The sequence below is a fragment of the Petromyzon marinus genome, unplaced genomic scaffold, assembly GCF_048934315.1.
Source record: "Petromyzon marinus isolate PM22_M1 ecotype Great Lakes invasive population unplaced genomic scaffold, UKy_Petmar_22M1.pri1.0 PM_Scaffold_41, whole genome shotgun sequence".
NCBI classification, from domain to species: Eukaryota; Metazoa; Chordata; class Hyperoartia; order Petromyzontiformes; family Petromyzontidae; genus Petromyzon; species Petromyzon marinus.
The window spans coordinates 685,415-707,842 of NW_027423402.1; positions in this window are offsets into that span (position 1 = coordinate 685,415).

The following is a 22,428-nucleotide window of genomic DNA, read 5'->3' on the forward strand; positions in this document are numbered from 1 at the left end:
AGCGGTGAGGCGAGAGGTGAGCGGTGAGGTGAGCGGTGCGGTGAGGTGAGCGGTGAGGTGAGGTGAGGGGTGAGGTGAGGTGAGCGGTGAGGTGAGGTGAGCGGTGAGGTGAGCGGTGAGGTGAGCGGTGAGGTGAGGTGAGCGGTGAGGTGAGGTGAGCGGTGAGGTGAGCGGTGAGGTGAGGTGAGCGGTGAGGTGAGGTGAGCGGTGAGGTGAGCGGTGAGGTGAGGTGAGCGGTGAGGTGAGCGATGAGGTGAGCGGTGAGGAGAGGTGAGCGGTGAGGTGAGCGGTGAGGTGAGGTGGGCGGTGAGGTGAGCGGTGAGGTGAGGTGGGCGGTGACGTGAGCGGTGAGGTGAGGTGGGCGGTGAGGTGAGCGGTGAGGTGAGGTGGGCGGTGAGGTGAGGTGGGCGGTGAGGTGAGCGGTGAGGTGATGTGGGCGGTGAGGTGAGCGGTGAGGTGAGGTGGGCGGTGAGGTGAGCGGTGAGGTGAGGTGGGCGGTGAGGTGAGCGGTGAGGTGATGTGGGCGGTGAGGTGAGCGGTGAGGTGAGGTGGGCGGTGAGGTGAGCGGTGAGGTGAGGTGGGCGGTGAGGTGAGCGGTGAGGTGAGGTGGGCGGTGAGGTGAGCGGTGAGGTGGGCGGTGAGGTGAGCGGTGAGGTGGGCGGTGAGGTGAGCGGTGAGGTGAGGTGGGCGGTGAGGTGGGCGGTGAGGTGAGCGGTGAGGTGAGGTGGGCGGTGAGGTGAGCGGTGAGGTGAGGTGGGCGGTGAGGTGAGCGGTGAGGTGAGGTGGGCGGTGAGGTGAGCGGTGAGGTGAGGTGGGCGGTGAGGTGAGCGGTGAGGTGAGCGGTGAGGTGAGGTGGGCGGTGAGGTGAGCGGTGAGGTGAGGTGGGCGGTGAGGTGAGCGGTGAGGTGAGGTGGGCGGTGAGGTGAGCGGTGAGGTGAGGTGGGCGGTGAGGTGAGCGGTGAGGTGAGGTGGGCGGTGAGGTGAGCGGTGAGGTGAGGTGGGCGGTGAGGTGAGCGGTGAGGTGAGTGGTGAGCTGTGGAGTGTGGTGAGCTGAGTGGTGAGCTGAGTGGTGAGCTGAGTGGCGAGCTGAGTGGCGAGCTAAGTGGTGAGCTGAGTGGTGAGCTGGGTGGTGAGCTGGGTGGTGAGCTGGGTGGTGAGCTGAGCGGTGAGCTGAGCTGAGCGGTGAGCTGAGCAGAGTGGTGACCTGAGCTGAGCGGTGAGCTGAGCTGAGCGGTGAGGTGACCTGAGCGCTGAGGTGAGCGGAGCGGTGAGGTGAGCTGAGCGGTGAGGTGAGCTGAGCGGTGAGGTGAGGTGAGCGGTGAGGTGAGCGGTGAGGTGAGCGGTGAGGTGTGAGGTGAGGTGAGGTGAGCGGTGAGGTGAGGTGAGCGGTGAGGTGAGGTGAGCGGTGAGGTGAGGTGAGCGGTGAGGTGAGCGGTGAGGTGAGGTGAGCGGTGAGGTGAGGTGAGGTGAGCGGTGAGGTGAGGTGAGCGGTGAGGTGAGCGGTGAGGTGAGGTGAGGTGAGCGGTGAGGTGAGGTGAGCGGTGAGGTGAGGTGAGCGGTGAGGTGAGGTGAGGTGAGAGGTGAGGTGAGGTGAGCGGTGAGGTGAGGTGAGGTGAGCGGTGAGGTGAGGTGAGGTGAGCGGTGAGGTGAGGTGAGCGGTGAGGTTAGGTGAGGTGAGGTGAGCGGTGAGGTGAGGTGAGCGGTGAGGTGAGCGGTGAGGTGAGAGGTGAGCGGTGAGGTGAGGTGAGGTGAGCGGTGAGGTGAGGTGAGGTGAGCGGTGAGATGAGTTGAGGTGAGCGGTGAGGTGAGGTGAGCGGTGAGGTGAGGTGAGCGGTGAGGTGAGGTGAGAGGTGAGCGGTGAGGTGAGGTGAGAGGTGAGCGGTGAGGTGAGGTGAGAGGTGAGCGGTGAGGTGAGGTGAGAGGTGAGCGGTGAGGTGAGGTGAGAGGTGAGCGGTGAGGTGAGAGGTGAGCGGTGAGGTGAGCGGTGAGGTGAGCGGTGAGGTGAGCGGTGAGGTGAGGTGAGCGGTGAGGTGAGCGGTGAGGGGAGTTGAGCGGTGAGTTGAGGTGAGCGGTGAGCGGTGAGGCGAGAGGTGAGCGGTGAGGTGAGCGGTGCGGTGAGGTGAGCGGTGAGGTGAGGTGAGGGGTGAGGTGAGGTGAGCGGTGAGGTGAGGTGAGCGGTGAGGTGAGCGGTGAGGTGAGCGGTGAGGTGAGCGGTGAGGTGAGGTGAGCGGTGAGGTGAGGTGAGCGGTGAGGTGAGCGGTGAGGTGAGGTGAGCGGTGAGGTGAGGTGAGCGGTGAGGTGAGCGGTGAGGTGAGGTGAGCGGTGAGGTGAGCGATGAGGTGAGCGGTGAGGAGAGGTGAGCGGTGAGGTGAGCGGTGAGGTGAGGTGGGCGGTGAGGTGAGCGGTGAGGTGAGGTGGGCGGTGAGGTGAGCGGTGAGGTGAGGTGGGCGGTGAGGTGAGCGGTGAGGTGAGGTGGGCGGTGAGGTGAGGTGGGCGGTGAGGTGAGCGGTGAGGTGATGTGGGCGGTGAGGTGAGCGGTGAGGTGAGGTGGGCGGTGAGGTGAGCGGTGAGGTGAGGTGGGCGGTGAGGTGAGCGGTGAGGTGAGGTGAGCGGTGAGGTGAGGTGAGCGGTGAGGTGAGGTGAGGTGAGCGGTGAGGTGAGGTGAGCGGTGAGGTGAGTGGTGAGGTGAGGTGAGGTGAGCGGTGAGGTGAGGTGAGCGGTGAGGTGAGCGGTGAGGTGAGCGGTGAGGTGAGGTGAGCGGTGAGGTGAGGTGAGCGGTGAGGTGAGGTGAGGTGAGCGGTGAGGTGAGGTGAGCGGTGAGGTGAGTGGTGAGGTGAGGTGAGGTGAGCGGTGAGGTGAGGTGAGCGGTGAGGTGAGGTGAGCGGTGAGGTGAGGTGAGCGGTGAGGTGAGGTGAGAGGTGAGGTGAGGTGAGCTGTGAGGTGAGGTGAGGTGAGCGGTGAGGTGAGGTGAGGTGAGCGGTGAGGTGAGGTGAGGTGAGCGGTGAGGTGAGGTGAGGTGAGCGGTGAGGTGAGATGAGGTGAGCGGTGAGGTGAGGTGAGCGGTGAGGTGAGCGGTGAAGTGAGGTGAGCGGTGAGGTGTGAGGTGAGGTGAGCGGTGAGATGAGGTGAGCGGTGAGGTGGGGTGAGGTGAGCGGTGAGGTGAGGTGAGCGGTGAGGTGAGGTGAGCGGTGAGGTGAGGTGAGCGATGAGGTGAGGTGAGTGGTGAGGTGAGGTGAGGTGAGCGGTGAGGCGAGGTGAGCGGTGAGGCGAGGTAAGGTGAGGTGAGGTGAGCGGTGAGGTGAGGTGAGCGGTGAGGTGAGCGGTGAGGCGAGGTGAGGTGAGGTGAGCGGTGAGGTGAGGTGAGCGGTGAGGTGAGCGGTGAGGTGAGGTGAGCGGTGAGGTGAGGTGAGCGGTGAGGCGAGGTGAGCGGTGAGGCGAGGTGAGGTGAGGTGAGGTGAGCGGTGAGGTGAGGTGAGCGGTGAGGTGAGCGGTGAGGCGAGGTGAGTTGAGGTGAGCGGTGAGGTGAGGTGTGAGGTGAGGTGAGCGGTGAGGTGAGGAGCGGTGAGGTGAGCGGTGAGGTGAGCGGTGAGGTGAGGTGAGCGGTGAGGTGAGCGGTGAGGTGAGGTGAGGTGAGCGGTGAGATGAGTTGAGGTGAGCGGTGAGGTGAGGTGAGCGGTGAGGTGAGCGGTGAGGTGAGGTGAGCGGTGAGGTGAGCGGTGAGGTGAGCGGTGAGGTGAGGTGAGAGGTGAGCGGTGAGGTGAGCAGTGAGGTGAGCGGTGAGGTGAGAGGTGAGCGGTGAGGTGAGAGGTGAGGTGAGAGGTGAGCGGTGAGGTGAGAGGTGAGGTGAGAGGTGAGCGGTGAGGTGAGCGGTGAGGTGAGCGGTGAGGTGAGGTGAGCGGTGAGGTGAGCGGTGAGGTGAGCGGTGAGGGGAGTTGAGCGGTGAGGTGAGGTGAGCGGTGAAGTGAGCGGTGAGGCGAGAGGTGAGCGGTGAGGTGAGGTGAGCGGTGAGGTGAGGTGAGGTGAGCGGTGAGGTGAGGTGAGGTGAGCGGTGAGGTGAGGTGAGGTGAGCGGTGAGGTGAGGTGAGGTGAGCGGTGAGATGAGTTGAGGTGAGCGGTGAGGTGAGGTGAGCGGTGAGGTGAGGTGAGCGGTGAGGTGAGCGGTGAGGTGAGCGGTGAGGTGAGGTGAGAGGTGAGCGGTGAGGTGAGGTGAGAGGTGAGCGGTGAGGTGAGGTGAGAGGTGAGCGGTGAGGTGAGGTGAGAGGTGAGCGGTGAGGTGAGAGGTGAGCGGTGAGGTGAGCGGTGAGGTGAGCGGTGAGGTGAGCGGTGAGGTGAGCGGTGAGGTGAGGTGAGCGGTGAGGTGAGCGGTGAGGGGAGTTGAGCGGTGAGGTGAGGTGAGCGGTGAGCGGTGAGGCGAGAGGTGAGCGGTGAGGTGAGCTGTGCGGTGAGGTGAGCGGTGAGGTGAGGTGAGGGGTGAGGTGAGGTGAGCGGTGAGGTGAGGTGAGCGGTGAGGTGAGCGGTAAGGTGAGCGGTGAGGTGAGGTGAGCGGTGAGGTGAGGTGAGCGGTGAGGTGAGCGGTGAGGTGAGGTGAGCGGTGAGGTGAGGTGAGCGGTGAGGTGAGCGGTGAGGTGAGGTGAGCGGTGAGGTGAGCGATGAGGTGAGCGGTGAGGAGAGGTGAGCGGTGAGGTGAGCGGTGAGGTGAGGTGGGCGGTGAGGTGAGCGGTGAGGTGAGGTGGGCGGTGAGGTGAGCGGTGAGGTGAGGTGGGCGGTGAGGTGAGCGGTGAGGTGAGGTGGGCGGTGAGGTGAGGTGGGCGGTGAGGTGAGCGGTGAGGTGATGTGGGCGGTGAGGTGAGCGGTGAGGTGAGGTGGGCGGTGAGGTGAGCGGTGAGGTGAGGTGGGCGGTGAGGTGAGCGGTGAGGTGATGTGGGCGGTGAGGTGAGCGGTGAGGTGAGGTGGGCGGTGAGGTGAGCGGTGAGGTGAGGTGGGCGGTGAGGTGAGCGGTGAGGTGAGGTGGGCGGTGAGGTGAGCGGTGAGGTGGGCGGTGAGGTGAGCGGTGAGGTGGGCGGTGAGGTGAGCGGTGAGGTGAGGTGGGCGGTGAGGTGGGCGGTGAGGTGAGCGGTGAGGTGAGGTGGGCGGTGAGGTGAGCGGTGAGGTGAGGTGGGCGGTGAGGTGAGCGGTGAGGTGAGGTGGGCGGTGAGGTGAGCGGTGAGGTGAGGTGGGCGGTGAGGTGAGCGGTGAGGTGAGCGGTGAGGTGAGGTGGGCGGTGAGGTGAGCGGTGAGGTGAGGTGGGCGGTGAGGTGAGCGGTGAGGTGAGGTGGGCGGTGAGGTGAGCGGTGAGGTGAGGTGGGCGGTGAGGTGAGCGGTGAGGTGAGGTGGGCGGTGAGGTGAGCGGTGAGGTGAGGTGGGCGGTGAGGTGAGCGGTGAGGTGAGTGGTGAGCTGTGGAGTGTGGTGAGCTGAGTGGTGAGCTGAGTGGTGAGCTGAGTGGCGAGCTGAGTGGCGAGCTAAGTGGTGAGCTGAGTGGTGAGCTGGGTGGTGAGCTGGGTGGTGAGCTGGGTGGTGAGCTGAGCGGTGAGCTGAGCTGAGCGGTGAGCTGAGCAGAGTGGTGACCTGAGCTGAGCGGTGAGCTGAGCTGAGCGGTGAGGTGACCTGAGCGCTGAGGTGAGCGGAGCGGTGAGGTGAGCTGAGCGGTGAGGTGAGCTGAGCGGTGAGGTGAGGTGAGCGGTGAGGTGAGCGGTGAGGTGAGCGGTGAGGTGTGAGGTGAGGTGAGGTGAGCGGTGAGGTGAGGTGAGCGGTGAGGTGAGGTGAGCGGTGAGGTGAGGTGAGCGGTGAGGTGAGCGGTGAGGTGAGGTGAGCGGTGAGGTGAGGTGAGGTGAGCGGTGAGGTGAGGTGAGCGGTGAGGTGAGCGGTGAGGTGAGGTGAGGTGAGCGGTGAGGTGAGGTGAGCGGTGAGGTGAGGTGAGCGGTGAGGTGAGGTGAGGTGAGAGGTGAGGTGAGGTGAGCGGTGAGGTGAGGTGAGGTGAGCGGTGAGGTGAGGTGAGGTGAGCGGTGAGGTGAGGTGAGCGGTGAGGTTAGGTGAGGTGAGGTGAGCGGTGAGGTGAGGTGAGCGGTGAGGTGAGCGGTGAGGTGAGAGGTGAGCGGTGAGGTGAGGTGAGGTGAGCGGTGAGGTGAGGTGAGGTGAGCGGTGAGATGAGTTGAGGTGAGCGGTGAGGTGAGGTGAGCGGTGAGGTGAGGTGAGCGGTGAGGTGAGGTGAGAGGTGAGCGGTGAGGTGAGGTGAGAGGTGAGCGGTGAGGTGAGGTGAGAGGTGAGCGGTGAGGTGAGGTGAGAGGTGAGCGGTGAGGTGAGGTGAGAGGTGAGCGGTGAGGTGAGAGGTGAGCGGTGAGGTGAGCGGTGAGGTGAGCGGTGAGGTGAGCGGTGAGGTGAGCGGTGAGGTGAGGTGAGCGGTGAGGTGAGCGGTGAGGGGAGTTGAGCGGTGAGTTGAGGTGAGCGGTGAGCGGTGAGGCGAGAGGTGAGCGGTGAGGTGAGCGGTGCGGTGAGGTGAGCGGTGAGGTGAGGTGAGGGGTGAGGTGAGGTGAGCGGTGAGGTGAGGTGAGCGGTGAGGTGAGCGGTGAGGTGAGCGGTGAGGTGAGCGGTGAGGTGAGGTGAGCGGTGAGGTGAGGTGAGCGGTGAGGTGAGCGGTGAGGTGAGGTGAGCGGTGAGGTGAGGTGAGCGGTGAGGTGAGCGGTGAGGTGAGGTGAGCGGTGAGGTGAGCGATGAGGTGAGCGGTGAGGAGAGGTGAGCGGTGAGGTGACCGGTGAGGTGAGGTGGGCGGTGAGGTGAGCGGTGAGGTGAGGTGGGCGGTGAGGTGAGCGGTGAGGTGAGGTGGGCGGTGAGGTGAGCGGTGAGGTGAGGTGGGCGGTGAGGTGAGGTGGGCGGTGAGGTGAGCGGTGAGGTGATGTGGGCGGTGAGGTGAGCGGTGAGGTGAGGTGGGCGGTGAGGTGAGCGGTGAGGTGAGGTGGGCGGTGAGGTGAGCGGTGAGGTGAGGTGGGCGGTGAGGTGAGCGGTGAGGTGAGGTGGGCGGTGAGGTGAGCGGTGAGGTGAGGTGGGCGGTGAGGTGAGCGGTGAGGTGAGGTGGGCGGTGAGGTGAGCGGTGAGGTGGGCGGTGAGGTGAGCGGTGAGGTGAGCGGTGAGGTGGGCGGTGAGGTGAGCGGTGAGGTGAGGTGGGCGGTGAGGTGGGCGGTGAGGTGAGCGGTGAGGTGAGGTGGGCGGTGAGGTGAGCGGTGAGGTGAGGTGGGCGGTGAGGTGAGCGGTGAGGTGAGGTGGGCGGTGAGGTGAGCGGTGAGGTGAGGTGGGCGGTGAGGTGAGCGGTGAGGTGAGCGGTGAGGTGAGGTGGGCGGTGAGGTGAGCGGTGAGGTGAGGTGGGCGGTGAGGTGAGCGGTGAGGTGAGGTGGGCGGTGAGGTGAGCGGTGAGGTGAGGTGGGCGGTGAGGTGAGCGGTGAGGTGAGGTGGGCGGTGAGGTGAGCGGTGAGGTGAGGTGGGCGGTGAGGTGAGCGGTGAGGTGAGTGGTGAGCTGTGGAGTGTGGTGAGCTGAGTGGTGAGCTGAGTGGTGAGCTGAGTGGCGAGCTGAGTGGCGAGCTAAGTGGTGAGCTGAGTGGTGAGCTGGGTGGTGAGCTGGGTGGTGAGCTGGGTGGTGAGCTGAGCGGTGAGCTGAGCTGAGCGGTGAGCTGAGCAGAGTGGTGACCTGAGCTGAGCGGTGAGCTGAGCTGAGCGGTGAGGTGACCTGAGCGCTGAGGTGAGCGGAGCGGTGAGGTGAGCTGAGCGGTGAGGTGAGCTGAGCGGTGAGGTGAGCGGTGAGGTGAGCGGTGAGGTGTGAGGTGAGGTGAGGTGAGCGGTGAGGTGAGGTGAGCGGTGAGGTGAGGTGAGCGGTGAGGTGAGGTGAGCGGTGAGGTGAGCGGTGAGGTGAGGTGAGCGGTGAGGTGAGGTGAGGTGAGCGGTGAGGTGAGGTGAGCGGTGAGGTGAGCGGTGAGGTGAGGTGAGGTGAGCGGTGAGGTGAGGTGAGCGGTGAGGTGAGGTGAGCGGTGAGGTGAGGTGAGGTGAGAGGTGAGGTGAGGTGAGCGGTGAGGTGAGGTGAGGTGAGCGGTGAGGTGAGGTGAGGTGAGCGGTGAGGTGAGGTGAGCGGTGAGGTTAGGTGAGGTGAGGTGAGCGGTGAGGTGAGGTGAGCGGTGAGGTGAGGTGAGCGATGAGCGGTGAGGTGAGGTGAGCGGTGAGGTGAGGTGAGCGGTGAGATGAGGTGAGCGGTGAGGTGGGGTGAGGTGAGCGGTGAGGTGAGCGGTGAGGTGAGGTGAGCGGTGAGGTGAGGTGAGCGATGAGGTGAGGTGAGCGGTGAGGTGAGGTGAGGTGAGCGGTGATGCGAGGTGAGCGGTGAGGCGAGGTGAGGTGAGGTGAGGTGAGCGGTGAGGTGAGGTGAGCGGTGAGGTGAGCGGTGAGGCGAGGTGAGGTGAGGTGAGCGGTCAGGTGAGCGGTGAGGTGAGGTGAGCGGTGAGGTGAGGTGAGCGGTGAGGCGAGGTGAGCGGTGAGGCGAGGTGAGGTGAGGTGAGGTGAGCGGTGAGGTGAGGTGAGCGGTGAGGTGAGCGGTGAGGCGAGGTGAGGTGAGGTGAGCGGTGAGGTGAGGTGAGGTGAGCGGTGAGGTGAGCGGTGAGGTGAGGTGAGGTGAGCGGTGAGGTGAGCGGTGAGGTGAGGTGTGAGGTGAGGTGAGGTGAGCGGTGAGGTGAGGTGAGGTGAGCGGTGAGGTGAGGTGAGGTGAGCGGTGAGGTGAGGTGAGGTGAGCGGTGAGGTGAGCGGTGAGATGAGTTGAGGTGAGCGGTGAGGTGAGGTGAGCGGTGAGGTGAGCGGTGAGGTGAGGTGAGCGGTGAGGTGAGCGGTGAGGTGAGGTGAGCGGTGAGGTGAGCGGTGAGGTGAGGTGAGCGATGAGCGGTGAGGTGAGGGGTGAGGTGAGCGTTGAGCGGTGAGGTGAGGGGTGAGGTGAGCGGTGAGGTGAGCGGTGAGGTGAGGGGTGAGGTGAGCGTTGAGCGGTGAGGTGAGGGGTGAGGTGAGCGGTGAGGTGAGCGGTGAGGTGAGCGGTGAGGTGAACGGTGAGGTGAGCGGTGAGGTGAGCGGTGAGGTGAGGTGAGCGGTGAGGTGAGCGGTGAGGTGAGGTGAGCGGTGAGGTGAGGTGAGCGGTGAGGTGAGCGGTGAGGTGAGGTGAGCGGTGAGGTGAGCGGTGAGGTGAGGTGAGCGGTGAGGTGAGCGGTGAGGTGAGGTGAGCGGTGAGGTGAGCGTTGAGGTGAGGTGAGCGGTGAGGTGAGCGGTGAGGTGAGGTGAGCAGTGAGGTGAGGTGAGCGGTGAGGTGAGCGGTGAGGTGAGGTGAGCGGTGAGGTGAGCGGTGAGGTGAGGTGAGCGGTGAGGTGAGGTGAGCGGTGAGGTGAGCGGTGAGGTGAGCGGTGAGGTGAGGTGGGCGGTGAGGTGAGCGGTGAGGTGAGGTGAGCGGTGAGGTGAGCGGTGAGGTGAGGTGAGCGGTGAGGTGAGCGGTGAGGTGAGGTGAGCGGTGAGGTGAGCGGTTAGGTGAGGTGAGCGGTGAGGTGAGCGGTGAGGTGAGGTGAGCGGTGAGGTGAGCGGTGAGGTGAGGTGAGCGGTGCGGTGAGCGGTGAGGTGAGCGGTGAGGTGAGCGGTGAGCGGTGAGGTGAGCGGTGAGGTGAGCGGTGAGCGGTGAGGTGAGCGGTGAGGTGAGCGGTGAGGTGAGCGGTGAGCGGTGAGGTGAGCGGTGAGGTGAGCGGTGAGCGGTGAGGTGAGCGGTGAGGTGAGCGGTGAGGTGAGCGGTGAGGTGAGCGGTGAGGTGAGGTGAGAGGTGAGCGGTGAGCGGTGAGGTGAGGTGAGGTGAGCGGTGAGGTGAGGTGAGGTGAGCGGTGAGATGAGTTGAGGTGAGCGGTGAGGTGAGGTGAGCGGTGAGGTGAGGTGGGCGGTGAGGTGAGCGGTGAGGTGAGGTGGGCGGTGAGGTGAGGTGGGCGGTGAGGTGAGCGGTGAGGTGATGTGGGCGGTGAGGTGAGCGGTGAGGTGAGGTGGGCGGTGAGGTGAGCGGTGAGGTGAGGTGGGCGGTGAGGTGAGCGGTGAGGTGAGGTGGGCGGTGAGGTGAGCGGTGAGGTGAGGTGGGCGGTGAGATGAGCGGTGAGGTGAGGTGGGCGGTGAGGTGAGCGGTGAGGTGAGGTGGGCGGTGAGGTGAGCGGTGAGGTGGGCGGTGAGGTGAGCGGTGAGGTGAGGTGGGCGGTGAGGTGAGCGGTGAGGTGAGGTGGGCGGTGAGGTGAGCGGTGAGGTGAGGTGGGCGGTGAGGTGAGCGGTGAGGTGAGGTGGTCGGTGAGGTGAGCGGTGAGGTGAGGTGGGCGGTGAGGTGAGCGGTGAGGTGAGGTGGGCGGTGAGGTGAGCGGTGAGGTGAGGTGGGCGGTGAGGTGAGCGGTGAGGTGAGGTGGGCGGTGAGGTGAGCGGTGAGGTGAGGTGGGCGGTGAGGTGAGCGGTGAGGTGAGTGGTGAGCTGTGGAGTGTGGTGAGCTGAGTGGTGAGCTGAGTGGTGAGCTGAGTGGCGAGCTGAGTGGCGAGCTGAGTGGTGAGCTGGGTGGTGAGCTGGGTGGTGAGCTGGGTGGTGAGCTGAGCGGTGAGCTGAGCTGAGCGGTGAGCTGAGCTGAGCGGTGAGCTGAGCTGAGCGGTGAGGTGACCTGAGCGCTGAGGTGAGCGGAGCGGTGAGGTGAGCTGAGCGGTGAGGTGAGCTGAGCGGTGAGGTGAGGTGAGCGGTGAGGTGAGCGGTGAGGTGAGGTGAGGTGAGCGGTGAGGTGAGGTGAGCGGTGAGGTGAGGTGAGCGGTGAGGTGAGGTGAGGTGAGCGGTGAGGTGAGGTGAGCGGTGAGGTGAGTGGTGAGGTGAGGTGAGGTGAGCGGTGAGGTGAGGTGAGCGGTGAGGTGAGGTGAGCGGTGAGGTGAGGTGAGCGGTGAGGTGAGGTGAGAGGTGAGGTGAGGTGAGCTGTGAGGTGAGGTGAGGTGAGCGGTGAGGTGAGGTGAGGTGAGCGGTGAGGTGAGGTGAGGTGAGCGGTGAGGTGAGATGAGGTGAGCGGTGAGGTGAGGTGAGCGGTGAGGTGAGCGGTGAGGTGAGGTGAGCGGTGAGGTGTGAGGTGAGGTGAGCGGTGAGATGAGGTGAGCGGTGAGGTGGGGTGAGGTGAGCGGTGAGGTGAGGTGAGCGGTGAGGTGAGGTGAGCGGTGAGGTGAGGTGAGCGATGAGGTGAGGTGAGTGGTGAGGTGAGGTGAGGTGAGCGGTGAGGCGAGGTGAGCGGTGAGGCGAGGTGAGGTGAGGTGAGGTGAGCGGTGAGGTGAGGTGAGCGGTGAGGTGAGCGGTGAGGCGAGGTGAGGTGAGGTGAGCGGTGAGGTGAGGTGAGCGGTGAGGTGAGCGGTGAGGTGAGGTGAGCGGTGAGGTGAGGTGAGCGGTGAGGCGAGGTGAGCGGTGAGGCGAGGTGAGGTGAGGTGAGGTGAGCGGTGAGGTGAGGTGAGCGGTGAGGTGAGCGGTGAGGCGAGGTGAGTTGAGGTGAGCGGTGAGGTGAGGTGTGAGGTGAGGTGAGCGGTGAGGTGAGGAGCGGTGAGGTGAGCGGTGAGGTGAGCGGTGAGGTGAGGTGAGCGGTGAGGTGAGCGGTGAGGTGAGGTGAGGTGAGCGGTGAGATGAGTTGAGGTGAGCGGTGAGGTGAGGTGAGCGGTGAGGTGAGCGGTGAGGTGAGGTGAGCGGTGAGGTGAGCGGTGAGGTGAGCGGTGAGGTGAGGTGAGAGGTGAGCGGCAAGGTGAGCGGTGAGGTGAGCGGTGAGGTGAGAGGTGAGCGGTGAGGTGAGAGGTGAGGTGAGAGGTGAGCGGTGAGGTGAGAGGTGAGGTGAGAGGTGAGCGGTGAGGTGAGCGGTGAGGTGAGCGGTGAGGTGAGGTGAGCGGTGAGGTGAGCGGTGAGGTGAGCGGTGAGGGGAGTTGAGCGGTGAGGTGAGGTGAGCGGTGAAGTGAGCGGTGAGGCGAGAGGTGAGCGGTGAGGTGAGGTGAGCGGTGAGGTGAGGTGAGGTGAGCGGTGAGGTGAGGTGAGGTGAGCGGTGAGGTGAGGTGAGGTGAGCGGTGAGGTGAGGTGAGGTGAGCGGTGAGATGAGTTGAGGTGAGCGGTGAGGTGAGGTGAGCGGTGAGGTGAGGTGAGCGGTGAGGTGAGCGGTGAGGTGAGCGGTGAGGTGAGCGGTGAGGTGAGGTGAGAGGTGAGCGGTGAGGTGAGGTGAGCGGTGAGCGGTGAGGTGAGGTGAGAGGTGAGCGGTGAGGTGAGGTGAGAGGTGAGCGGTGAGGTGAGGTGAGAGGTGAGCGGTGAGGTGAGAGGTGAGCGGTGAGGTGAGCGGTGAGGTGAGCGGTGAGGTGAGCGGTGAGGTGAGCGGTGAGGGGAGTTGAGCGGTGAGGTGAGGTGAGCGGTGAGCGGTGAGGCGAGAGGTGAGCGGTGAGGTGAGCGGTGCGGTGAGGTGAGCGGTGAGGTGAGGTGAGGGGTGAGGTGAGGTGAGCGGTGAGGTGAGGTGAGCGGTGAGGTGAGCGGTGAGGTGAGCGGTGAGGTGAGCGGTGAGGTGAGGTGAGCGGTGAGGTGAGGTGAGCGGTGAGGTGAGCGGTGAGGTGAGGTGAGCGGTGAGGTGAGGTGAGCGGTGAGGTGAGCGGTGAGGTGAGGTGAGCGGTGAGGTGAGCGGTGAGGTGAGCGGTGAGGAGAGGTGAGCGGTGAGGTGAGCAGTGAGGTGAGGTGGGCGGTGAGGTGAGCGGTGAGGTGAGGTGGGCGGTGAGGTGAGCGGTGAGGTGAGGTGGGCGGTGAGGTGAGCGGTGAGGTGAGGTGAGCGGTGAGGTGAGGTGGGCGGTGAGGTGAGCGGTGAGGTGATGTGGGCGGTGAGGTGAGCGGTGAGGTGAGGTGGGCGGTGAGGTGAGCGGTGAGGTGAGGTGGGCGGTGAGGTGAGCGGTGAGGTGAGGTGGGCGGTGAGGTGAGCGGTGAGGTGAGGTGGGCGGTGAGGTGAGCGGTGAGGTGAGGTGGGCGGTGAGGTGAGCGGTGAGGTGGGCGGTGAGGTGAGCGGTGAGGTGGGCGGTGAGGTGAGCGGTGAGGTGAGGTGGGCGGTGAGGTGGGCGGTGAGGTGAGCGGTGAGGTGAGGTGGGCGGTGAGGTGAGCGGTGAGGTGAGGTGGGCGGTGAGGTGAGCGGTGAGGTGAGGTGGGCGGTGAGGTGAGCGGTGAGGTGAGGTGGGCGGTGAGGTGAGCGGTGAGGTGAGCGGTGAGGTGAGGTGGGCGGTGAGGTGAGCGGTGAGGTGAGGTGGGCGGTGAGGTGAGCGGTGAGGTGAGGTGGGCGGTGAGGTGAGCGGTGAGGTGAGGTGGGCGGTGAGGTGAGCGGTGAGGTGAGGTGGGCGGTGAGGTGAGCGGTGAGGTGAGGTGGGCGGTGAGGTGAGCGGTGAGGTGAGTGGTGAGCTGTGGAGTGTGGTGAGCTGAGTGGTGAGCTGAGTGGTGAGCTGAGTGGCGAGCTGAGTGGCGAGCTAAGTGGTGAGCTGAGTGGTGAGCTGGGTGGTGAGCTGGGTGGTGAGCTGGGTGGTGAGCTGAGCGGTGACCTGAGCTGAGCGGTGAGCTGAGCTGAGCGGTGAGGTGACCTGAGCGCTGAGGTGAGCGGAGCGGTGAGGTGAGCTGAGCGGTGAGGTGAGCTGAGCGGTGAGGTGAGGTGAGCGGTGAGGTGAGCGGTGAGGTGAGCGGTGAGGTGTGAGGTGAGGTGAGGTGAGCGGTGAGGTGAGGTGAGCGGTGAGGTGAGGTGAGCGGTGAGGTGAGGTGAGGTGAGCGGTGAGGTGAGGTGAGGTGAGCGGTGAGGTGAGCGGTGAGGTGAGGTGAGCGGTGAGGTGAGGTGAGGTGAGCGGTGAGGTGAGGTGAGCGGTGAGGTGAGCGGTGAGGTGAGGTGAGGTGAGCGGTGAGGTGAGGTGAGCGGTGAGGTGAGGTGAGCGGTGAGGTGAGGTGAGGTGAGAGGTGAGGTGAGGTGAGCGGTGAGGTGAGGTGAGGTGAGCGGTGAGGTGAGGTGAGGTGAGCGGTGAGGTGAGGTGAGCGGTGAGGTTAGGTGAGGTGAGGTGAGCGGTGAGGTGAGGTGAGCGGTGAGGTGAGGTGAGCGGTGAGCGGTGAGGTGAGGTGAGCGGTGAGGTGTGAGGTGAGGTGAGCGGTGAGATGAGGTGAGCGGTGAGGTGGGGTGAGGTGAGCGGTGAGGTGAGCGGTGAGGTGAGGTGAGCGGTGAGGTGAGGTGAGCGATGAGGTGAGGTGAGCGGTGAGGTGAGGTGAGGTGAGCGGTGATGCGAGGTGAGCGGTGAGGCGAGGTGAGGTGAGGTGAGGTGAGCGGTGAGGTGAGGTGAGCGGTGAGGTGAGCGGTGAGGCGAGGTGAGGTGAGGTGAGCGGTCAGGTGAGCGGTGAGGTGAGGTGAGCGGTGAGGTGAGGTGAGCGGTGAGGCGAGGTGAGCGGTGAGGCGAGGTGAGGTGAGGTGAGGTGAGCGGTGAGGTGAGGTGAGGTGAGCGGTGAGGTGAGCGGTGAGGTGAGGTGAGGTGAGCGGTGAGGTGAGCGGTGAGGTGAGGTGTGAGGTGAGGTGAGGTGAGCGGTGAGGTGAGGTGAGGTGAGCGGTGAGGTGAGGTGAGGTGAGCGGTGAGGTGAGGTGAGGTGAGCGGTGAGGTGAGCGGTGAGATGAGTTGAGGTGAGCGGTGAGGTGAGGTGGGCGGTGAGATGAGCGGTGAGGTGAGGTGGGCGGTGAGGTGAGCGGTGAGGTGAGGTGGGCGGTGAGGTGAGCGGTGAGGTGGGCGGTGAGGTGAGCGGTGAGGTGAGGTGGGCGGTGAGGTGAGCGGTGAGGTGAGGTGGGCGGTGAGGTGAGCGGTGAGGTGAGGTGGGCGGTGAGGTGAGCGGTGAGGTGAGGTGGTCGGTGAGGTGAGCGGTGAGGTGAGGTGGGCGGTGAGGTGAGCGGTGAGGTGAGGTGGGCGGTGAGGTGAGCGGTGAGGTGAGGTGGGCGGTGAGGTGAGCGGTGAGGTGAGGTGGGCGGTGAGGTGAGCGGTGAGGTGAGGTGGGCGGTGAGGTGAGCGGTGAGGTGAGTGGTGAGCTGTGGAGTGTGGTGAGCTGAGTGGTGAGCTGAGTGGTGAGCTGAGTGGCGAGCTGAGTGGCGAGCTGAGTGGTGAGCTGGGTGGTGAGCTGGGTGGTGAGCTGGGTGGTGAGCTGAGCGGTGAGCTGAGCTGAGCGGTGAGCTGAGCTGAGCGGTGAGCTGAGCTGAGCGGTGAGGTGACCTGAGCGCTGAGGTGAGCGGAGCGGTGAGGTGAGCTGAGCGGTGAGGTGAGGTGAGCGGTGAGGTGAGCGGTGAGGTGAGGTGAGGTGAGCGGTGAGGTGAGGTGAGCGGTGAGGTGAGGTGAGCGGTGAGGTGAGGTGAGGTGAGCGGTGAGGTGAGGTGAGCGGTGAGGTGAGTGGTGAGGTGAGGTGAGGTGAGCGGTGAGGTGAGGTGAGCGGTGAGGTGAGGTGAGCGGTGAGGTGAGGTGAGCGGTGAGGTGAGGTGAGAGGTGAGGTGAGGTGAGCTGTGAGGTGAGGTGAGGTGAGCGGTGAGGTGAGGTGAGGTGAGCGGTGAGGTGAGGTGAGGTGAGCGGTGAGGTGAGATGAGGTGAGCGGTGAGGTGAGGTGAGCGGTGAGGTGAGCGGTGAGGTGAGGTGAGCGGTGAGGTGTGAGGTGAGGTGAGCGGTGAGATGAGGTGAGCGGTGAGGTGGGGTGAGGTGAGCGGTGAGGTGAGGTGAGCGGTGAGGTGAGTTGAGCGGTGAGGTGAGGTGAGCGATGAGGTGAGGTGAGTGGTGAGGTGAGGTGAGGTGAGCGGTGAGGCGAGGTGAGCGGTGAGGTGAGGTGAGGTGAGGTGAGCGGTGAGGTGAGGTGAGCGGTGAGGTGAGCGGTGAGGCGAGGTGAGGTGAGGTGAGCGGTGAGGTGAGGTGAGCGGTGAGGTGAGCGGTGAGGTGAGGTGAGCGGTGAGGTGAGGTGAGCGGTGAGGCGAGGTGAGCGGTGAGGCGAGGTGAGGTGAGGTGAGGTGAGCGGTGAGGTGAGGTGAGCGGTGAGGTGAGCGGTGAGGCGAGGTGAGTTGAGGTGAGCGGTGAGGTGAGGTGTGAGGTGAGGTGAGCGGTGAGGTGAGGAGCGGTGAGGTGAGCGGTGAGGTGAGCGGTGAGGTGAGGTGAGCGGTGAGGTGAGCGGTGAGGTGAGGTGAGGTGAGCGGTGAGATGAGTTGAGGTGAGCGGTGAGGTGAGGTGAGTGCGGTGAGGTGAACGGTGAGGTGAGGTGAGCGGTGAGGTGAGCGGTGAGGTGAGCGGTGAGGTGAGGTGAGAGGTGAGCGGCAAGGTGAGCGGTGAGGTGAGCGGTGAGGTGAGAGGTGAGCGGTGAGGTGAGAGGTGAGGTGAGAGGTGAGCGGTGAGGTGAGAGGTGAGGTGAGAGGTGAGCGGTGAGGTGAGCGGTGAGGTGAGCGGTGAGGTGAGGTGAGCGGTGAGGTGAGCGGTGAGGTGAGCGGTGAGGGGAGTTGAGCGGTGAGGTGAGGTGAGCGGTGAAGTGAGCGGTGAGGCGAGAGGTGAGCGGTGAGGTGAGGTGAGCGGTGAGGTGAGGTGAGGTGAGCGGTGAGGTGAGGTGAGGTGAGCGGTGAGGTGAGGTGAGGTGAGCGGTGAGGTGAGGTGAGCGGTGAGGTGAGGTGAGCGGTGAGGTGAGCGGTGAGGTGAGCGGTGAGGTGAGGTGAGAGGTGAGCGGTGAGGTGAGGTGAGAGGTGAGCGGTGAGGTGAGGTGAGAGGTGAGCGGTGAGGTGAGGTGAGAGGTGAGCGGTGAGGTGAGGTGAGAGGTGAGCGATGAGGTGAGAGGTGAGCGGTGAGGTGAGCGGTGAGGTGAGCGGTGAGGTGAGCGGTGAGGTGAGCGGTGAGGTGAGGTGAGCGGTGAGGTGAGCGGTGAGGGGAGTTGAGCGGTGAGGTGAGGTGAGCGGTGAGCGGTGAGGCGAGAGGTGAGCGGTGAGGTGAGCGATGCGGTGAGGTGAGCGGTGCGGTGAGGTGAGCGGTGAGGTGAGGTGAGGGGTGAGGTGAGGTGAGCGGTGAGGTGAGGTGAGCGGTGAGGTGAGCGGTGAGGTGAGCGGTGAGGTGAGCGGTGAGGTGAGGTGAGCGGTGAGGTGAGGTGAGCGGTGAGGTGAGCGGTGAGGTGAGGTGAGCGGTGAGGTGAGGTGAGCGGTGAGGTGAGCGGTGAGGTGAGGTGAGCGGTGAGGTGAGCGGTGGTGAGGAGAGGTGAGCGGTGAGGTGAGCGGTGAGGTGAGGTGGGCGGTGAGGTGAGCGGTGAGGTGAGGTGGGCGGTGAGGTGAGCGGTGAGGTGAGGTGGGCGGTGAGGTGAGCGGTGAGGTGAGGTGGGCGGTGAGGTGAGGTGGGCGGTGAGGTGAGCAGTGAGGTGATGTGGGCGGTGAGGTGAGCGGTGAGGTGAGGTGGGCGGTGAGGTGAGCGGTGAGGTGAGGTGGGCGGTGAGGTGAGCGGTGAGGTGAGGTGGGCGGTGAGGTGAGCGGTGAGGTGAGGTGGGCGGTGAGGTGAGCGGTGAGGTGAGGTGGGCGGTGAGGTGAGCGGTGAGGTGGGCGGTGAGGTGAGCGGTGAGGTGGGCGGTGAGGTGAGCGGTGAGGTGAGGTGGGCGATGAGGTGGGCGGTGAGGTGAGCGGTGAGGTGAGGTGGGCGGTGAGGTGAGCGGTGAGGTGAGGTGGGCGGTGAGGTGAGCGGTGAGGTGAGGTGGGCGGTGAGGTGAGCGGTGAGGTGAGGTGGGCGGTGAGGTGAGCGGTGAGGTGAGCGGTGAGGTGAGGTGGGCGGTGAGGTGAGCGGTGAGGTGAGGTGGGCGGTGAGGTGAGCGGTGAGGTGAGGTGGGCGGTGAGGTGAGCGGTGAGGTGAGGTGGGCGGTGAGGTGAGCGGTGAGGTGAGGTGGGCGGTGAGGGTGAGCGGTGAGGTGAGGTGGGCGGTGAGGTGAGCGGTGAGGTGAGTGGTGAGCTGTGGAGTGTGGTGAGCTGAGTGGTGAGCTGAGTGGTGAGCTGAGTGGCGAGCTGAGTGGCGAGCTAAGTGGTGAGCTGAGTGGTGAGCTGGGTGGTGAGCTGGGTGGTGAGCTGGGTGGTGAGCTGAGCGGTGAGCTGAGCTGAGCGGTGAGCTGAGCAGAGTGGTGACCTGAGCTGAGCGGTGAGCTGAGCTGAGCGGTGAGGTGACCTGAGCGCTGAGGTGAGCGGAGCGGTGAGGTGAGCTGAGCGGTGAGGTGAGCTGAGCGGTGAGGTGAGGTGAGCGGTGAGGTGAGCGGTGAGGTGAGCGGTGAGGTGTGAGGTGAGGTGAGGTGAGCGGTGAGGTGAGGTGAGCGGTGAGGTGAGGTGAGGTGAGCGGTGAGGTGAGGTGAGGTGAGCGGTGAGGTGAGCGGTGAGGTGAGGTGAGCGGTGAGGTGAGGTGAGGTGAGCGGTGAGGTGAGGTGAGCGGTGAGGTGAGCGGTGAGGTGAGGTGAGGTGAGCGGTGAGGTGAGGTGAGCGGTGAGGTGAGGTGAGCGGTGAGGTGAGGTGAGGTGAGAGGTGAGGTGAGGTGAGCGGTGAGGTGAGGTGAGGTGAGCGGTGAGGTGAGGTGAGGTGAGCGGTGAGGTGAGGTGAGCGGTGAGGTTAGGTGAGGTGAGGTGAGCGGTGAGGTGAGGTGAGCGGTGAGGTGAGGTGAGCGGTGAGCGGTGAGGTGAGGTGAGCGGTGAGGTGTGAGGTGAGGTGAGCGGTGAGATGAGGTGAGCGGTGAGGTGGGGTGAGGTGAGCGGTGAGTGAGGTGAGCGGTGAGGTGAGGTGAGCGGTGTGGTGAGGTGAGCGATGAGGTGAGGTGAGCGGTGAGGTGAGGTGAGGTGAGCGGTGATGCGAGGTGAGCGGTGAGGCGAGGTGAGGTGAGGTGAGGTGAGCGGTGAGGTGAGGTGAGCGGTGAGGTGAGCGGTGAGGCGAGGTGAGGTGAGGTGAGCGGTCAGGTGAGCGGTGAGGTGAGATGAGCGGTGAGGTGAGGTGAGCGGTGAGGCGAGGTGAGCGGTGAGGCGAGGTGAGGTGAGGTGAGGTGAGCGGTGAGGTGAGGTGAGCGGTGAGGTGAGCGGTGAGGCGAGGTGAGGTGAGGTGAGCGGTGAGGTGAGGTGAGGTGAGCGGTGAGGTGAGCGGTGAGGTGAGGTGAGGTGAGGTGAGCGGTGAGGTGAGCGGTGAGGTGAGGTGTGAGGTGAGGTGAGGTGAGCGGTGAGGTGAGGTGAGGTGAGCGGTGAGGTGAGGTGAGGTGAGCGGTGAGGTGAGGTGAGGTGAGCGGTGAGGTGAGCGGTGAGATGAGTTGAGGTGAGCGGTGAGGTGAGGTGAGCGGTGAGGTGAGCGGTGAGGTGAGGTGAGCGGTGAGGTGAGCGGTGAGGTGAGGTGAGCGGTGAGGTGAGCGGTGAGGTGAGGTGAGCGGTGAGCGGTGAGGTGAGGGGTGAGGTGAGCGTTGAGCGGTGAGGTGAGGGGTGAGGTGAGCGGTGAGGTGAGCGGTGAGGTGAGGGGTGAGGTGAGCGTTGAGCGGTGAGGTGAGGGGTGAGGTGAGCGGTGAGGTGAGCGGTGAGGTGAGCGGTGAGGTGAACGGTGAGGGTGAGCGGTGAGGTGAGCGGTGAGGTGAGGTGAGCGGTGAGGTGAGCGGTGAGGTGAGGTGAGCGGTGAGGTGAGGTGAGCGGTGAGGTGAGCGGTGAGGTGAGGTGAGCGGTGAGGTGAGCGGTGAGGTGAGGTGAGCGGTGAGGTGAGCGGTGAGGTGAGGTGAGCGGTGAGGTGAGCGTTGAGGTGAGGTGAGCGGTGAGGTGAGCGGTGAGGTGAGGTGAGCAGTGAGGTGAGGTGAGCGGTGAGGTGAGCGGTGAGGTGAGGTGAGCGGTGAGGTGAGCGGTGAGGTGAGGTGAGCGGTGAGGTGAGGTGAGCGGTGAGGTGAGGTGAGCGGTGAGTTGAGCGGTGAGGTGAGGTGGGCGGTGAGGTGAGCGGTGAGGTGAGGTGAGCGGTGAGGTGAGCGGTGAGGTGAGGTGAGCGGTGAGGTGAGCGGTGAGGTGAGGTGAGCGGTGAGGTGAGCGGTTAGGTGAGGTGAGCGGTGAGGTGAGCGGTGAGGTGAGGTGAGCGGTGAGGTGAGGTGAGCGGTGAGGTGAGGTGAGCGGTGAGGTGAGGTGAGCGGTGAGGTGAGCGGTGAGGTGAGGTGAGCGGTGCGGTGAGCGGTGAGGTGAGCGGTGAGGTGAGCGGTGAGCGGTGAGGTGAGCGGTGAGGTGAGCGGTGAGCGGTGAGGTGAGCGGTGAGGTGAGCGGTGAGGTGAGCGGTGAGCGGTGAGGTGAGCGGTGAGGTGAGCGGTGAGGTGAGCGGTGAGGTGAGCGGTGAGGTGAGCGGTGAGGTGAGCGGTGAGTTGAGGTGAGAGGTGAGCGGTGAGCGGTGAGGTGAGGTGAGAGGTGAGCGGTGAGGTGAGCGGTGAGGTGAGAGGTGAGCGGTGAGGTGAGAGGTGAGCGGTGAGGTGAGCGGTGAGGTGAGCGGTGAGGTGAGGTGAGCGGTGAGGTGAGTTGAGCGGTGAGGTGAGCGGTGAAGTGAGCGGTGAGGCGAGAGGTGAGCGGTGAGGTGAGCGGTGAGGTGAGGTGAGGGGTGAGGTGAGGTGAGGGGTGAGGTGAGGTGAGCGGTGAGGTGAGGTGAGCGGTGAGGTGAGCGGTGAGGTGAGGTGAGCGGTGAGGTGAGCGGTGAGCGGTGAGGTGAGCGGTGAGGTGAGGAGAGCGGTGAGGTGAGCGGTGAGGTGAGCGGTGAGGTGAGGTGAGGTGAGCGGTGAGGTGAGCGGTGAGGTGAGCGGTGAGGTGAGGTGAGCGGTGAGGTGAGTGGTGAGGTGAGGTGAGCGGTGAGGTGAGCGGTGAGGTGAGGTGAGCGGTGAGGTGAGTGGTGAGGTGAGGTGAGCGGTGAGGTGAGCGGTGAGGTGAGGTGAGCGGTGAGGTGAGCGGTGAGGAGAGGTGAGCGGTGAGGTGAGCGGTGAGGTGAGGTGGGCGGTGAGGTGAGAGGTGAGCGGTGAGGTGAGAGGGTGAGCGGTGAGGTGAGCGGTGAGGTGAGCGGTGAGGTGAGGTGAGCGGTGAGGTGAGTTGAGCGGTGAGGTGAGCGGTGAAGTGAGCGGTGAGGCGAGAGGTGAGCGTTGAGGTGAGGTGAGGGGTGAGGTGAGGTGAGGGGTGAGGTGAGCGGTGAGGTGAGGTGAGCGGTGAGGTGAGCGGTGAGGTGAGGTGAGCGGTGAGGTGAGCGGTGAGCGGTGAGGTGAGCGGTGAGGTGAGGAGAGCGGTGAGGTGAGCGGTGAGTGAGGTGAGCGGTGAGGTGAGGTGGATGAGGTGAGGTGAGCGGTGAGGTGAGCGGTGAGGCGTGAGGTGAGGTGAGCGGTGAGGTGAGTGGTGAGGTGAGGTGAGCGGTGTGGTGAGGTGAGCGGTGAGGTGGGGTGAGGTGAGCGGTGAGGTGAGCGGTGAGGTGAGGTGAGCGGTGTGGTGAGGTGAGCGATGAGGTGAGGTGAGCGGTGAGGTGAGGTGAGGTGAGCGGTGATGCGAGGTGAGCGGTGAGGCGAGGTGAGGTGAGGTGACGTGAGCGGTGAGGTGAGGTGAGCGGTGAGGTGAGCGGTGAGGCGAGGTGAGGTGAGGTGAGCGGTCAGGTGAGCGGTGAGGTGAGATGAGCGGTGAGGTGAGGTGAGCGGTGAGGCGAGGTGAGCGGTGAGGCGAGGTGAGGTGAGGTGAGGTGAGCGGTGAGGTGAGGTGAGCGGTGAGGTGAGCGGTGAGGCGAGGTGAGGTGAGGTGAGCGGTGAGGTGAGGTGAGGTGAGCGGTGAGGTGAGCGGTGAGGTGAGGTGAGGTGAGCGGTGAGGTGAGCGGTGAGGTGAGGTGTGAGGTGAGGTGAGGTGAGCGGTGAGGTGAGGTGAGGTGAGCGGTGAGGTGAGGTGAGGTGAGCGGTGAGGTGAGGTGAGGTGAGCGGTGAGGTGAGCGGTGAGATGAGTTGAGGTGAGCGGTGAGGTGAGGTGAGCGGTGAGGTGAGCGGTGAGGTGAGGTGAGCGGTGAGGTGAGCGGTGAGGTGAGGTGAGCGGTGAGGTGAGCGGTGAGGTGAGGTGAGCGGTGAGCGGTGAGGTGAGGGGTGAGGTGAGCGTTGAGCGGTGAGGTGAGGGGTGAGGTGAGCGGTGAGGTGAGCGGTGAGGTGAGGGGTGAGGTGAGCGTTGAGCGGTGAGGTGAGGGGTGAGGTGAGCGGTGAGGTGAGCGGTGAGGTGAGCGGTGAGGTGAACGGTGAGGTGAGCGGTGAGGTGAGCGGTGAGGTGAGGTGAGCGGTGAGGTGAGCGGTGAGGTGAGGTGAGCGGTGAGGTGAGGTGAGCGGTGAGGTGAGCGGTGAGGTGAGGTGAGCGGTGAGGTG